This window comes from Cydia fagiglandana, chromosome 13, assembly GCF_963556715.1.
Source record: "Cydia fagiglandana chromosome 13, ilCydFagi1.1, whole genome shotgun sequence".
Classification (NCBI taxonomy): domain Eukaryota; kingdom Metazoa; phylum Arthropoda; class Insecta; order Lepidoptera; family Tortricidae; genus Cydia; species Cydia fagiglandana.
Window position 1 is genome coordinate 10,982,817 of NC_085944.1, and position 10,634 is coordinate 10,993,450.

The following is a 10,634-nucleotide window of genomic DNA, read 5'->3' on the forward strand; positions in this document are numbered from 1 at the left end:
TACTCGTGCGTCTGTATGTCTGTCCGTCTGAATACACAAAATAGTTCTTTACCTATAGATGACAGGAAAACCTATTAGAAATGTGCAGTTAAGCGCGCGTCGGACTTAATGTACGGAACCCTTAATACGCTCGTCCGACTCGCACTTGGCCGGTTTTTTTTAAACTCCTCTTGACGCTTAACCGCTGAACCGATTTCGTTGAAATTTGGTATAGAAATAGTTTGCGTCCCGGAACAGGACATAGGATAGATCTTATAACCAAGCAACCTTTTGAAGGTGTGAAAAGTGGCGTGGAAATTTGTACGGGAAATCAATAACCGCTGAACCGATTTATATTAAATTTGGGATGGTCTACATCTTTGATTTAGTTAAAAATGATAAAAAAAACATGACTTCAAACCTAAACTTAAACAGTATTAACTTCAAGAAGTCAATTCTGAATTCCCCCCTACACCTCATTTCACACCTTTAAAGGATGATTTTTGAGATAACTTTTTATGTCCTGTCTCGGGACTCAAAATATATGTGTACTAAATTTAAATTAAAACTGTTCAGCAGTTTAAGCGTGAAGAGGAGTTTAAAAGAAAGTAAGTTTATATGTTTTTACTTTGGAATGGTGTCAATGTGATACCATAACTAAATTTGGTACTGCGCATTTATACGAAAACGATACCAAACATGGCCTCGTAGCTTTACTGTTGTAGAAGTCAAAATAAAATTGAGAGCCCTAAATTCTTATTACTTGACCAAACTTGTGTAGAAGGAAAAGGAAAAATAAAAGTCTTCGGCAGGAATATAAACACAAATATATTTTTTTTTTTTTGCGTTACTATTTCAATCATCAAATATAAACATACCTTGATTATATTATTCTAGTGAGATCCTCATAGATAAACAAAAACATTTACTTAAAAAATTACAAGGTCGAAATGTCACGGAACTTGTGAGAGTAATATGTGAAAAATAAAAACTTTTATGACAAAAAAATCTGGACACAATTTAAGAAGCATCCAATTGCGTCGAGGATTCATCTGTATTTTTGCTTGTTTCATTACCTCCTCGCTTCTTTTTTTGTCCTTTGTATTCTGTAGCAATTTGTTAGATCTGAAAATAAAGATAACTTGCGTCGTCACGGATGTCGATTTATAGGTTTTAGGGAGTGCAGAATTCGAAAACTATGATCATTTTATATTCCAAGATGGCGGCTACGTATTTTGTCATAAAAGTCGTCATGGATATCGTTTTATAGGTTTTAGGGAGTGCAGAATTCGAAAATGATGACCATTTTGGATTCCAAGATGTCTGCCGTGCACTTTGTCATATAAGCCGTCATAGATGTTGATTTATAGGTGTTAGGAAAAGCAGATTTCGAAAATGATGACCATGACCAACAAAACGACATCCATATCGACTTTTAACATAGTGCATGGCCGCCATCTTGGATTCCAAAATAGTTATTATTTTCGAAATCTGCGCTCCCTAAAACCTATAAAACGACATCCATGACGACTTTTATGACATAGTGCATGGCCGCCATCTTGGAATCCAAAATGGTCATCGTTTTCGAAATCTGCGCCCCCTAAAACCTATAAAACGACACCCATGACGACTTATATGACATAGTGCATGGCCACCATTTTGGAATCCAAAATGGTCATCATTTTCTAAATCTGCGCCCCCCAAAACCTATAAAACGACACCCATGACGACTTTTATGACATAGTGCATGGCCGCCATTTTGGATTCAAAAATGGCCATCATTTTCGAAATCTGCGTCCTCTAAAACCTATAAAACGACATCCATGACGACTTTTATGACATAGTGCATGGCCGCCATCTTGGAATCCAAAATGGTCATCGTTTTCGAAATCTGCGCCCCCTAAATCCTATAAAACGACACCCATGACGACTTATATGACATAGTGCATGGCCACCATTTTGGAATCCAAAATGGTCATCATTTTCTAAATCTGCGCCCCCCAAAACCTATAAAACGACACCCATGACGACTTTTATGGCATAGTGCATGGCCGCCATTTTGGATTCCAAAATGGTCATCATTTTCAAAATTGGAGCCCCCCAAAACCTATAAAACGACATCCATGACGACTTTTATGACATAGTGCATGGCCGCCATTTTGGATTCCAAAATGGTCATCATTTTCGAAATCTGCGCCCCCCAAAACCTATAAAACGACACCCATGACGACTTTTATGACATAGTGCATGGCCGCCATTCTGGATTACAAAATGGTCATCATTTTCTAAATCGGGGCCCCCTAAAACCCATAAAACGACATCCATGACGAATTTTATGACATAGTGCATGGCCGCCATTTTGGAATCGAAAATGGTTATCATTTTCGAAATCTGCGCCCCCCAAAACCTATAAAACGACACCCATGACGACTTTTATGACATAGTGCATGGCCGCCATTCTGGATTCCAAAATGGTCATCATTTTCTAAATCTGCGCCCCCCAAAACCTATAAAACGACACCCATGACGACTTTTATGACATAGTGCATGGCCGCCATTCTGGATTCCAAAATGGTCATCATTTTCTAAATCTGCGCCCCCCAAAACCTATAAAACGACATCCATGACGACTTTTATGACATAGTGCATGGCCACCATTTTGGAATCCAAAATGGTCATCATTTTCTAAATCTGCGCCCCCCAAAACCTATAAAACGACACCCATGACGACTTTTATGACATAGTGCATGGCCGCCATTTTGGATTCCAAAATGGCCATCATTTTCGAAATCTGCGTCCCCTAAAACCTATAAAACGACATCCATGACGACTTTTATGACATAGTGCATGGCCGCCATCTTGGAATCCAAAATGGTCATCGTTTTCGAAATCTGCGCCCCCTAAATCCTATAAAACGACACCCATGACGACTTATATGACATAGTGCATGGCCACCATTTTGGAATCCAAAATGGTCATCATTTTCTAAATCTGCGCCCCCCAAAACCTATAAAACGACACCCATGACGACTTTTATGGCATAGTGCATGGCCGCCATTTTGGATTCCAAAATGGTCATCATTTTCAAAATTGGAGCCCCCCAAAACCTATAAAACGACATCCATGACGACTTTTATGACATAGTGCATGGCCGCAATTTTGGATTCCAAAATGGACATCATTTTCGAAATCTGCGCCCCCCAAAACCTATAAAACGACACCCATGACGACTTTTATGACATAGTGCATGGCCGCCATTCTGGATTACAAAATGGTCATCATTTTCTAAATCGGGGCCCCCTAAAACCCATAAAACGACATCCATGACGAATTTTATGACATAGTGCATGGCCGCCATTTTGGAATCGAAAATGGTTATCATTTTCGAAATCTGCGCCCCCCAAAACCTATAAAACGACACCCATGACGACTTTTATGACATAGTGCATGGCCGCCATTCTGGATTCCAAAATGGTCATCATTTTCTAAATCTGCGCCCCCCAAAACCTATAAAACGACACCCATGACGACTTTTATGACATAGTGCATGGCCGCCATTCTGGATTCCAAAATGGTCATCATTTTCTAAATCTGCGCCCCCCAAAACCTATAAAACGACATCCATGACGACTTTTATGACATAGTGCATGGCCGCCATCTTGGAATCCAAAATGGTCATCATTTTTGAAATCTGCGCCCCCCAAAACCTATAAAATGACACCCATGACGACTTTTATGACATAGTGCATGGCCGCCATATTGGATTTCAAAATGGTCATCATTTTCTAAATCTGCGCCCCCCAAAACCTATAAAACGACACCCATGACGACTTTTATGGCATAGTGCATGGCCGCCATTTTGGATTCCAAAATGGTCATCATTTTCAAAATTGGAGCCCCCCAAAACCTATAAAACGACATCCATGACGACTTTTATGACATAGTGCATGGCCGCAATTTTGGATTCCAAAATGGACATCATTTTCGAAATCTGCGCCCCCCAAAACCTATAAAACGACACCCATGACGACTTTTATGACATAGTGCATGGCCGCCATTCTGGATTACAAAATGGTCATCATTTTCTAAATCGGGGCCCCCTAAAACCCATAAAACGACATCCATGACGAATTTTATGACATAGTGCATGGCCGCCATTTTGGAATCGAAAATGGTTATCATTTTCGAAATCTGCGCCCCCCAAAACCTATAAAACGACACCCATGACGACTTTTATGACATAGTGCATGGCCGCCATTCTGGATTCCAAAATGGTCATCATTTTCTAAATCTGCGCCCCCCAAAACCTATAAAACGACACCCATGACGACTTTTATGACATAGTGCATGGCCGCCATTCTGGATTCCAAAATGGTCATCATTTTCTAAATCTGCGCCCCCCAAAACCTATAAAACGACATCCATGACGACTTTTATGACATAGTGCATGGCCGCCATCTTGGAATCCAAAATGGTCATCATTTTTGAAATCTGCGCCCCCCAAAACCTATAAAATGACACCCATGACGACTTTTATGACATAGTGCATGGCCGCCATATTGGATTTCAAAATGGTCATCATTTTCTAAATCGGGGCCCCCTAAAACCTATAAAACGACATCCATGACGACTTTTATGACATAGTGCATGGCCGCCATCTTGGAATCCAAAATGGTCATCATTTTTGAAATCTGCGCCTCCTAAAACCTATAAAACGACACCCATGACGACTTTTATGGCATAGTGCATGGCCGCCATTTTGGACTCCAAAATGGTCATCATTTTCAAAATTGGGGCCCCCTAAAACGTATAAAACAACATCCATGACGACTTTTATGACACTGCATGGCGGCCATTTTGGATTCCAAAATGGTCATCATTTTCGAAATCGGCACTCCCTAAAAGCTATAAATCGACACCCATCTCGACTTTTATGACAAAGTGTTTGGCTACCATCTGCATGCAAGACATTTCTATTATTTTTACGTACATAAATGGCCCCCTGTCAACTTCCAACCGAGATTTAATCGATAATTTATTCGATTAATGTTCAGATTAATTCAATTTCAATCTATGTTAGGTCGACTAAACTAATCGTGATTAAAATTTGAGAATTAACTTTTTTTATTCCATTAATTAGTCGAATAAACAGTTAATCTATTAAGTCCCATCTCTGACCACGGCATTTTTACACTTTGAGAATATCTGAAAACAAATGAACACAAGGAGCCATTTTGCAAATCCAATAACTTTGTTATTACTTTTGACAGCGCGTGTCATGTGTCTACACAGAGTCGACACAAAGTCGAAACATTTGCGACTACTTTGTGACTGCAATATTTCTCAGCCTTAAACCATATTTATACATCATAATTAACAAGTTTCGTAGTATGTAAAGCGTTATTTCTGTTATTTAAGTATAGTATACGCATCGAAGTACTAAAAATGCATCAAATAATATATTTATGAACACAGGCACTGAGAAGTAAACAATTTCATTTCCGGCTAAACTAAAACAATTTGGTGGCGCGTTGATTATATTACACTTAGTTTATCAAATCACTCGAGCAGTTTAATTCCCCATAATAATTTAAGTCCTATTGTAATATAAATGCAAACAATATATAATTACGTCTTGTAATCCGTTTTAGAGATGGCGTATTAATGTCACTTATTTTTATTTAACTATTTTTCCATCTGACAGTTTCCATTTGACAGGAACAAAATGAACGAATGAACGAATGATTTTGGCATAAAGTAGTCGCAAACTAGTAACAATGTGTGCACACGGCGACCACACTTTATGTCACTTTGTGTCATGTGTCGACCCTTCCCCATTTCTGGTAACTGTGTCGACACGGCGACGACTCTGCGACTGGAATTGTGACCGAAACAGACGGTGTCGACACAAGATGTGTCTACACCGCGTCGTAACGGCGACTGGAAATGGTTGTATGGGTTACTACTTCTTTGTCTATGGTTTGATCTCTATGGTCTGTCACGCGTATGTCATGCGACTACGCGACTATGTCAAACAAAGTCGCGTGATTTCGCCTGACATCGCAGCCGAAAAAATATGTCGCGAGACAAAATTCTCCCCTATTGAATTCGAGACTTTAAAGTGTACAAAACCGGTTTGGAAAAGTAAGTCATTATACACTCATTATTTCCCTTTAAAATTTTTTACGACCCAAGTCTTGCTTGACATGAACAGAGGACCTACTGCGAACACCGAAGTTCGAAAATTGCGGGCTTCTTTCTCTGTCACTCTAATTAACCCGAAACTGGAGTAAAAGAGAAAGATGCCCGCAATTTGTGAACTACGACTTTCGCGGTTATAGCCCAGAACGTTAATTAGCCGTATCGTGACGAGGAGCTGCGTGTTGGGTGGCGAGAGAACATTTTGTTTTATAAGTACAACACTTTTATTACGTGGAAAATACTTAAATACACGTGAAATAAGGCTTATTAACAAGGTGGATGAAGAAAACGATGACTTTTCCGTTACGTTATTAATTTATTGCTTACGTAACTTACTAAGAAACAATTGTTCCTTTTGGTGTATTATATTTTTTATATATTACTTACTTTAAAAAAGAATCCATATCCCAAGTTGAAAACGTAATTATCTATCTATCTATCTTTGAATCGTCATTTTCGCTGCAGTAAAGTCATACTTTTGCCAAATCATGTTAATGATACTACTTAGGTACTTAGGCACATCTTCTAAAGATTACATTCCATATATGGAGACGCATTCTGATTGCAGTAACAGGTTATGAATTTGATCTGGATTTGTTATGTATATGGTCTGTCAGTGTCAAAAGTGACATTTCCGGTTGCATTATAGTGGGAAATGTTGTCCAAATTGAATAATTACTAATTAGCTCCCATCGCAATGGCAATTTGGGAATACCACTTTAATAATAAATAATAAGCTGGAGTCACTCAATTTATCAAGGAATGTGACTCGTATATTGACATTTTCTTTGCTAATGTGATCTGAAATGTAACTTTTAATACATTTTTAAATAGGTACTACCTATGTTCACATGCAACCTTGCATTTCTATCAAGATTTATACAAAGCACATTATTAACAAGCGGACACAAATGCAAATATGTCGCATGTTTCCAATTTTAAATGTGAACCGTTAGTAAAAGTATTAAGGTTATAGTATCATTGGCTGAGTTGTTATGTAATACCTTATTTTATTTATTATTTGCGTAACACGTTCGTTTATCAGATGTTAATTGTATCAGGCTAACAAGAATTTCAATGTTTTTCGAAATTGTACTGAGCGGCCAAATAAATTTTCAAATGAAACTATCTGAAGCTTGTAAAATGAAGATAGTTCTTTATTTTTACGTAATATTTTAATATGCGTTTCACACAGGGAGAGAGTAGGGTAGTTCTAAATAAATAGGTATCTGGCTCTAAAATAAACAGAAGAATTACAAGAACATGAAAGTTGTAGGAAAATACCAGAATATTTTTAAAGCAAAATTTACAAACCTACGTGACTTCGTTTTCGCACTGCGAATGGTTAAAATACAACATTAAATTTTTAATCATAGAGTTACGGTACCGCTGCCTTCATGCTTACTATATGTTGTTAGTGTTTTGAGAGACTTCATACATACATACATACATACATACATACATACATACATACATACATACATACATACATACATACATACATACATACATACATACATACATACATACATACATACATACATACATACATACATACATACATACATACACACATACTTACATACATACATACATACATACATACATACATACATACATACATACATACATACATACATACATCCATCCATACATCCATACATACATACATGGATACATACATACATACATACATACACCACTGGCTCAGTGACCCAAAGAGGATCTTGGCCTCTGACACAAGAGAGCGCCATTCTGCCCTATTCTGCGCCACTTCACGCCAGTTGGGTATTCCGAGGGCGGACAGGTCTTTTCGGGCTTCGCCACTCCAGCGGTATCCGGGGCTTGAGAGACTTCATACTTACTATTTTTTCATTGCTTCTAAATACACGCTATAATTACCAGATTTTTTCCGTAACGCCAAATTCAAAAAGTTGTAAGTAAACTTCCCGTGTATTTGCAAGGTAAATTGCTTCTTCATGGTCCATTATGAAAAATAAATAAAGCGTGAAGCCGAAATTATTTCAGCTCCTAAACGCCGTGACGGCGCAACTCACTGCCCGATTCGAACTTTAAGATACGTCAATAAATAGATCTAGAAACGATATGGATTAGATGTGTCAGTGTCAAAAGTGACGTTTTTATCTAATCCACACGACGACTTATCTAATCCATATCGTTTCTAGGTCTATTAATTGACGTATCTTACAGTTCGAATCGGGCCGTCAGGCTGTTTGGACAATAGTATGAAAGAGTGAGGCTATCGATATAAACACCATGACCCATAACGGAACGAAGACAGGATGTGTTTAGGTTGTTCGTTTGCGGTATTCTGCTTCTAAAAGATTTTTTGTAATGCTGCTGCTCTTTATTTATTTTTTAATTTTGAATTAATAACAAAATAAAGGAACTGTAAATAATATGCGTATGCTATCATAATCGTTGTAGACTTTTCTGTGTCTAACTTTAAGTCTATATTTTGTTACAGGTTTTAAACATTTTTCGGTCGGAGGTAATAAGTTTGAAATAAAATGAATAGCATCAGTCTAAATTTTTTCTCGTTTCATAAGTTAATAGTTAATACGAATTATTTTCTTAAGTATAGTATTATTTAATTGTATGCACGAATCTAAGGCATTGTAACAAAGGCATTGTAACGAATACAATTTTAAAGAAAAAAATACTTTCCAAGTGAAAATAATATCAAATGAAACGTTAACAAAATGACAGAATCGACGTTTTTCCTGGAAACGTTTTCAATTTGTATTTCATTTCCGTTACTCCGGAGAATTAATTACACACTTAGCTTTAAAACCCTCTTATTAAAATCCAGACTCAAAAAAGAAGGGTTTCCAAAGAGTTGAGTAAAAAAGGTCGACAATTTATTCGGGGGTCGAGCTGGGCATCACTAATCGGTGTCATCAATCAGCGCTTCCCGGCGATCGGATCAACTGACGGCCCCCACTCCCCTTTTACCCACTTTTGGTGACACATTGGCGGAAATTTAAGAAAACTTAGTTCGAAAAAAAAGGGATGTGGCCATAAGTTACAACCTAAAATGAATAAGGTCAACAAAGCGGTGTCTCCGAAAGACCCTATATATGAAAATTACGAATCATTTAACTGTAATACGTTATTTCTATCCACATAATTTGTGACAACATATTAGGAACGATAAACGTTAACGGTAAACGAATATCCTGTACTATTTTTTTAGATTAATAACTGTAACGAGATAATCTTGTAACCACGAGTACCTACCTAACATATTCAACGTCAATTCGCTTTGTTTGCTTCTCAATTAAGCTATCCTACCTTGATAAACCTATTCCGAGCATAAAATCGTGTTTTTTTAAGATCTGTAGTACTTAATATTGCCTATTTATATTTGCGAAATTGAGTGAAAATGGCCAAACGCAACGAGCGAAGTTACGAGAGTTAGCTAAAGAGGGCGACAAGGGACCTTTTTATTATATTACTATTTTATCTAGCGAAATGTCTACCTTAATCTACGTAACAAAATTATTTCTCTGAACAGCAAACTCGAAAAGCATCAAGAATAATAACAATCCCCCTAACTCCATATCCTCTGACCTCGGATTCTTTACAATAAAGCCCACTTGCACCATTCTACTAACCCGAGGTTAACCGGTTAAACCTGGAGTTACTATGGTTACCAGTACAATTTGACACTAGGTTAAATGTCTAACCGCTTAACCCCGCGATATTGGGATGGTGCAAGTGGGCCTAACACGATTAAATTTATTGTTCTTATATGTCAACTGGAAAATACCGTACCAAATTGGGTTAACAATGTATACTTGAGATACCATAGATCGTCTTTAAACATGAAAGAGGAACCCTATATTATATTAAAACTTCGTTTGTCTTTGACGATTATAATCTGTTTTTTAACATATTTTTTTATAAAAACATTGCAGACTATATAGAATAAAATACATCATCGCAAAGGTATACAATTTCCAAGAAAGATTTATTCAATTCGCCGTCGTTGTTATTCCTAGTTTTGTATAAAGAGAAAGAAGACTTCATTGTCTTTGAAAATTCAGTTTCATGCGATATACTTAGGAGAAAGGAGAAAATAAGTTGGGTATACCTATACTCTATTTGTTACTCCGTTTTGTTCGCTGTCGTTCACATCCGTGTGTGACTCGCTCTAAATCCTGACCGTGCTTCGGCATGCCGGTAGAAGCGGTGTTCAAGTGTATTTAGGTTGTTTTACACGTGCCTACTGCCTAGTGTACTGGAACTTCGTGCCAATCGCTTTCCGTGCGTGGGCGAATCGATCGCATCGTCGAACCAATATGCGAGCGCCTTCGGAGAGATACAGATCTAGAAGCCACTTAAACTAGCTCGTTGAATTACTCAACTCAACTGTGCAACGGAAGAGAATTAACAATGCTTGTACTCGTAATTAAGTGACTTCTAGTGCA